At 31.6% G+C, this 6,966-nt stretch overlaps 1 long non-coding RNA gene across 1 annotated transcript; it reads left to right on the top strand.

Moving 5' to 3' along the window:
- Window positions 1–1,883: 1,883 nt before the first annotated feature.
- Window positions 1,884–5,718, top strand: LOC122492341. The gene is made up of 2 exons (XR_006299590.1): window positions 1,884–2,133; window positions 5,469–5,718. It is a non-coding gene; the product is annotated as an uncharacterized LOC122492341 (long non-coding RNA).
- Window positions 5,719–6,966: the final 1,248 nt, after the last annotated feature.

Genomic DNA, 6,966 nt, shown 5'->3' with positions numbered 1-6,966 from the left:
TTTTGTTATATTAGCACCTTAGAAAATCCTATCTAAGAAAATGTATTTACTAACTAGTAATTCTAAAAATAATTGCATTAAATTTGATCTCATGAAGAATTCATAAGATCTAATTTAACATTATTTCTGTTTTTGAAATGCAAGTTTTTTCATGCTGGTTTATAATGAGTTTTCAAAATAGAAATAATAAACTAATATAAATTCACATTTGAAATTAAAATTTGAAACAATGGTTTAGAATAGTAAAAATACAACATTTTAAAGCCATCTTGTAAGTGTTTGGACTTTTTTTTACTTTTATTTATTTTTTGTTTTGTTTTTGTTCTGTACTGAAACATGTATTAAATCTGAAAATACATAGATTGGTTTCCTTGGAGAAGTGTATATATCATTGCTTTTAAAATAACATGGCCTCTATAAGATGTCATGAGAAACAAAATGAGTACAGTTTACATTAACTTAAATTTTTACATCAAATTTTCAACAAAAATTAACAAAAACTGTTATTTTGTTTTATTAAATTTTCTAAATAAAATTATTTTAGTTTCTTCAATATAGTTTTTTAGTTTCTCCAATATAGCCTTTAGTTTCCCCTATATAGGCTTGAGCTCTCAGGGGATTTTCACATGTCCAGAGGATCCAAGTGAAAAATATATCTCACTTCCTTGCTCTGAAGTCAAGAGACTTATTTACTTCCTACACTCTGTGTGTAAAACCTTTCTTCCTACACATCCTCCAGTCTTTCCATCTTGGTGATGGTTTTATTTTGCCCTGATCAGATTTAGATTACAAACCCCTGCTAGGATACATTACTGATTTAGTACCCATTCAGGAAAATATTCTGGAGTCCTATGCTATGTAAGCACCTAGGAGGTGACACATCACTGCCTATTGGTGGTTTTTAAGATAAATATACCACTCTCACACAAAGAGCACCAATGCATTCTCGCACTCGGATGGGCATCTTCACCACAACCACTCTTCTGTTTAGGAGAGGCATCATACATTTATGAAGATCATCACATATTTATACATCTTTTACCTTGCTTATATGGATAAGGTAAGTTTTCCTATGTCCCACATTGGGGAAAAGAAAGAAATCTCATTACATAAAGTAAAGAAGTCATATTATATGAAAAATTTAACATGCCATCAGAAATGAGATATTGATAGGCTTTTAGGTGCCATCTTGTCTGCAATTCTTCTTAGGTTCAACATTGATTTCTATAGCCTTTTCTAGTAGACAATGAATTTTAAATTGTGCCAATAGTAGTTGGCAAAGTTTTATCGAGTGATTGGATGCTTTCATATTTTTTACTTGAACTCTCATCATGCTTTTCTCAAAGTTATATTTTTGTTCCCTGGTTATAAAACCAAAAGATCTAGTCGTCAAGATTTTTGTTTTAGTTGTTGTTGTTTTGGGGATGTTGTATCATTTTCATAATCTTGGCATTTCCCCTCTATTGAGGATATGGTAGCAGAGCTCTGTAACCTTGTAAAAGTTAAGGAAATTACAATTAAATAATCCTTTATGGCATATTTCAGGCTGTCCCATGTTCCTCAGAGAATCCAGGTCTAAGATAAGGGTTTGATTTCAAAATTATTAATGTTCCCTAGCATCATAAAACATTAAAACTAGAAGTGATCAGAAAGATCATCTTATCCCTATTACCTTGTTTTATCTGAAAGAAAACAGTTTCAAAATGACAGAGTCTAGCCCAAAGTCACAATGTCTGTTAGCAACTGAAGATGGACAGAAACCTAGACCTCCTGATCTCACATAACCTTCTGCAGCTAATTGGCTATGGAATCTTTCATATGTCATAGTAGCTATGGTGCAACAATACATCATCTACCTTGATTAATGACTGTGATGAAAGGCTTGCTTAACACAATGGAAATAAATGCAGCAAGCAGATGTATTAAATTTTAAAAGCTGTAATGTTTATCTATGGTCTATAAAGTGCAACCATGGTCTTTTTAATCTGCTTATGTTAATTACCTGGTCAGTTTGGTTTGGCCATGAGGGAAGAAAAAAAAAAACAACTCAAAGATGAATAGTTATGTTGGAAAAGCATATAGTTACAAAGAAAAAAGTCACCTATATGTCAGAGAAAAATGTGTCTATGTTGTGTAAGTGTGTGTTTTGAATTTGTATATGTATGTACATACTAATATATGTAATAAAGGCAGATAGTATGTACATACTAATATATGTAATAAAGGCAGATTCCATGTGTTCATTTGGAAATACCAAAGAATAAAAAATAAAGAGGGGCTGAAAAGAAAAATACTACTTGGCTTTTTAGAGTGAAAGTAATATTAATTTTAGACATTTATGAGAGCTCATTAACATTTACAACTAATTACAATGGCATCTAATTTTTTATTGTAACTTTTATTTTTCAAAAGCCTTTATTTTATAATCACTATCTTAATTTGTTCCCACAATAGCTTGGGAAATAGTCAAAAGAGATTTTATTTTCTCCCTATTACTGATGAGACAAAAGGGTCAAATGGTTAAGTGGTTTACCCAAATGAATAAACTAGGTTGTTTAGATGTTTGATCTGTAATCATGTATAATACATCAAATTAAAAGTTTCATTTCATTACCACATTCTTTATAAAAACATGATCATCTGTAACTCGCATGCTATGACTATCTGTGTACTATTATTTATTGCAAAACCTTCATAGTTGGTTTATCTACTCTATTTCTTGTATTCCAAAGAAACGTTCCTTAAAAGGAAAATTTTACCATGAGTTTTTACCAAATGCATTTTATTTATTTATTTTTATGTTTGTTTGTTTATTTTTGAGAGAGAGAGAATCCCAAGCAGGCTCCATGCTGTCAGCCCAGAGCCCAATGTGGGATTTGAATTCACAAAACTGAGATCATGACATGAGCTAAAGTCGAGTCTGATGCTTAACTGCCTGAGCCACCCAGGCAGCCCCCAAATGCATTTTATGAATAGTACACTAAGCAAACAACCTTAAGTCCTCCATACAACCTGAGATCCAATATAATATATGAAAATAGAACTGACCTTAAAAAACAGGAAGCATCAGTGTATACCCAAGTCTACTAAGTATGTACAAATATGCCACCCTTAACGGAGCAGAAATGAGATTGTACAATAATGAGATTGTATTACAAAAATCCCTGTCATTTCCAAATCAATTCTTTTTTTTTTTAATTTTTTTAACGTTTATTTATTTTTGAGACAGAGAGAGACAGAGCATGAACGGGGGAAGGTCAGAGAGAGGGAGACACAGAATCTGAAACAGGCTCCAGGCTCTGAGCAGTCAGCACAGAGCCCGATGCGGGGCTCGAACTCACAGACCATGAGATCATGACCTGAGCCGAAGTCGGACGCTTAACCAACTAAGCCACCCAGCTGCCCCTCCAAATCAATTCTTATTCAAATATACAGTTAGTTCCTGGAGTGGATGACAGACCTTGGGTTAGTCATGCTGTATTCATCCTAGTTTACAGTGTGTGAGTGTAGCAAGTGGGTGTTCTCACTAAGATGTGGATGTGTAGCCATATTTAATTGCTTTGGATAAGGGAGCACTACATTATCAAGACTCAGCAATCTTTTTGTAGTTACTTTCCTATTTCTTGAATCATCATGGCTAGAGATTATGACTTCCTTTTCTCACTACCTAGTTTCTCTATTTCCTTATAGAATCTTGAGTTTGGATAGTTGTGTACTCCCTGGCCCAGTATTAGCCCCTTCCCTTTCAGCACTGGTCTTCCCCAAACCATCTCCATTGTTCTAGAATATATGATTTTATAATGTTCATTGAAAGTGCTGAATTCAGCCAGGTACATTCATTAAGACACGAAGCTTTACTTTTTTTAATGTGACTCTCTAGCAATGTTACTCACCTTGGCAATACTTTATGCAGATTCACAGCTTTTACATTTACCTTTGGGAATTAAGAGACTTTGGCTTTCGGATATTAAATTTCTCATCTGATATAAATTAAAACATTTATCTAAACTCTAATTTAATCTGTATCTCCTCCTACCAGTTCAGGCCTGTCTGGCAAAAGACTAAAATAATGGAGATAATCATTACTGACCACAGCATTATTAAACTAGAACTCAAGAACAACAAGATAATTAGAAAATATCTAACTGCATGAAAGTTTTAAGAAAGATATAAATAATTCATGAATAATAGAGGAAATATAAAGGAAATTAAAACAAATTCAACTTTCACACAGTAAAACATTCATTAAGATAACAGGGCATAGGATTAGCATACAGAAATCAATAGCCTTCATTATACACAAAATAACCAGTTAGAAGATACAATTGTAGAGAAAGCTCATTTACAATAGAAATAAAGAAGACAAAAATAGTTAGGAAGAAGCTAACATGAACAACAACAACAAAAACCCAAAATATGCAAAACATGTAAGAAAAACTAAAGGACACTCTTAACAGATACACAAGTAGAATTGAATGTTTTGTTTGTTTGTTTGTTTATTTGGAGAGAGATATTGTGAGTGGGGAAAGGGACAGAGATAGAGGAGGGAGAGAATCCCAAGCAGTCTCCATGCTGTTAGCACTGTCAGCTCAAGACCTGATACAGGGCTTGATCCCACGAACCCATGAAATCATGACCTAAGTCAAAATCAAGAGTTGGATGCTTAACCACCTGAGCCACCCGGGTGCCCCTAGAAAGATACTTTTTGTAGATGACTACATGTTATAAAGGTGTGAGTTCCAATTAATTTATAAATTTAAAGCAACTGCATTAAAAAATAAATAGAAGTTTTTTTTTATGGATCTGCACAAATTGATACCAATCAATATAGACAAATAAACATGCAAGAATAGTTTTTAAAAGACAATAAATATATAAGTAGGACTAACTACTAACTCTACCACATATTAGAACAAATTATAATTAATATGTTGAAAAAAATGAAAGAAAAAAAGATTATAAATGGTGGAGTTGCATCTTCTAGAGTAAGATTTTAATGTCAAATAGGAAAGTAAAATTACATATAGTTAGTGGTAACCTCAAATATACTTTCAATTATGGATAATTTCAGGGTAGACATTTTGTGAGTAGGATTACACTTTCTGTGGACAACATCAGTAGCTCCTCTAATTCTTCATTAATCATGTTTTCTGCATGACAGTCAATTAAATATTTGATAAGTTTTTTTTCTGATCTTTTCATAATTTTATTTTAAAATATCAAGTAACTCTTGAGTCACAGAGGAATTATTTGGATAGAACAAGTAACTGTGTGATGGTCTCACTTATGGAAATGGGGGAGGAGCTGGTAATATGTAAGAAAACCAAAATAATTTTGTTTTGGGAGTTAGATTTGAAATTGTCCTTAAAGAATCCGAGTAGAATGTTGCAAATATAGTTCTATATATAAGGGTAAAGTTTAGAAGAGAAATTTAATAGAGATTTAAAATTTCCTGGTTATCATTTCAGAGGCAGTATATAAAATGGATGTGGATGAGATAACTAAGGGATTGTGTATAGAGAAAAATGAGAATTGAGATTACACCTGGACAATTTATGATTCAATATTTTGTGGTTGGGAAAAGTAGAAAAATCTAGCAAAAGAGAATCAGAAGTAGGAAGAGGAAAACTAGGAGGGTGTGGTATTTCAATGCAATACTATACTTCGGGGGCTTTTCTTGCTGTACATAATAAAAATGGATACCTCGCTTTCTCTCTCTTCCTCTCTCTGTGTCTCTCTCATGTTGTACCATATATGTCTATGTTTGTGAGTTTGTGTATGCTCAATAATAATGTAATTTTAATGTGTAACACAGACAAAAATGTTTTATAACATTCTATAGTGCTTATTTCCTAATTCTTACGTATTTCAAATTGAGCATGAAAATTTTGTAAGTCTCTAATGAGCTGAATGTGTTGCTTTTTATTCCTTTATGCTCTATTTTACTCTTATCAGATACTGGAGTAAGTGAACATTGTTGACAATTTTGATACATCTCTCCCACTTTTTTTAAATAATTTGGCATACACCTAACTAAATGGTTGTTTTTATTGTTTCCTTCTTCAATTGTTTATGCCACAGGCCAATGTCCTTCAAAGTACATTTGCTTTTCCTTTTGTGTCTCATGGAGTAAATGTCAAATGTTCTTGCCTCTTGTGTCTAAGTTGATTACATTTTCCAGAAAAGACAATTTAAGTATGAAGTTAGTTTTAATTTTTTTTAAGTACAATATATATGCTACTATGTCTTTGGAAACAGAAACACTATATTCATATTCTGAGTATTAATATATCATTGTTCTCCAACATTGATTATTTGGGGATAGTTTGTAATAGATAAAATATTCAATATTCCTTAAAATAATGTAAGGATCTTCACAGATTATGCCATATACACACCAACTAATATTCTCAAATTATCAATATGTATCAAAGGACATCATAAAAGTCATTTCAGATAATATCAACAACAAAAAATTTATGTCTCAAGGAAAATAATTACCTTGTGACAATTTCTTTTAAGCAACTTATAAGTCTTGTTCCAAAGAAAATATCACCGCAGTATTCTTTTATTACTAATTTTATATGAGTAATATATGAGTATATTAATTGTTTTATATATAGTATGTATTATATATAATATACGCATATAAATTATATAATTATTATTTATAATTGTATATAATCATAGGTTATAATTAAGATCAAATTAAATGCTGCATTAGAAAATTTTTGTTTATATGCATAATTGCATGTTTTAAGTAGGCTCTGAACTTGAATTCATGACACTGAGATCAAGAGTTGGATGTTCTACAGACTGAGCCAGCCAAGCACACTATATAATTGCATTTTTAATGGTAATTTATATACTATGATATATCCTTTATGCATTTAATATTAAAATATTTTACATAGATGGTAGGTTTAGTGTTAAATTGAAATATGAAGCTAAACTGTCACTAAAATC

The sequence above is a fragment of the Prionailurus bengalensis genome, chromosome C2 (assembly GCF_016509475.1).
Source record: "Prionailurus bengalensis isolate Pbe53 chromosome C2, Fcat_Pben_1.1_paternal_pri, whole genome shotgun sequence".
Lineage (NCBI taxonomy): Eukaryota > Metazoa > Chordata > Mammalia > Carnivora > Felidae > Prionailurus > Prionailurus bengalensis.
Note: the sequence above shows the minus strand (reverse complement) of the source record. Positions and strands in the feature narration are given on the sequence as shown.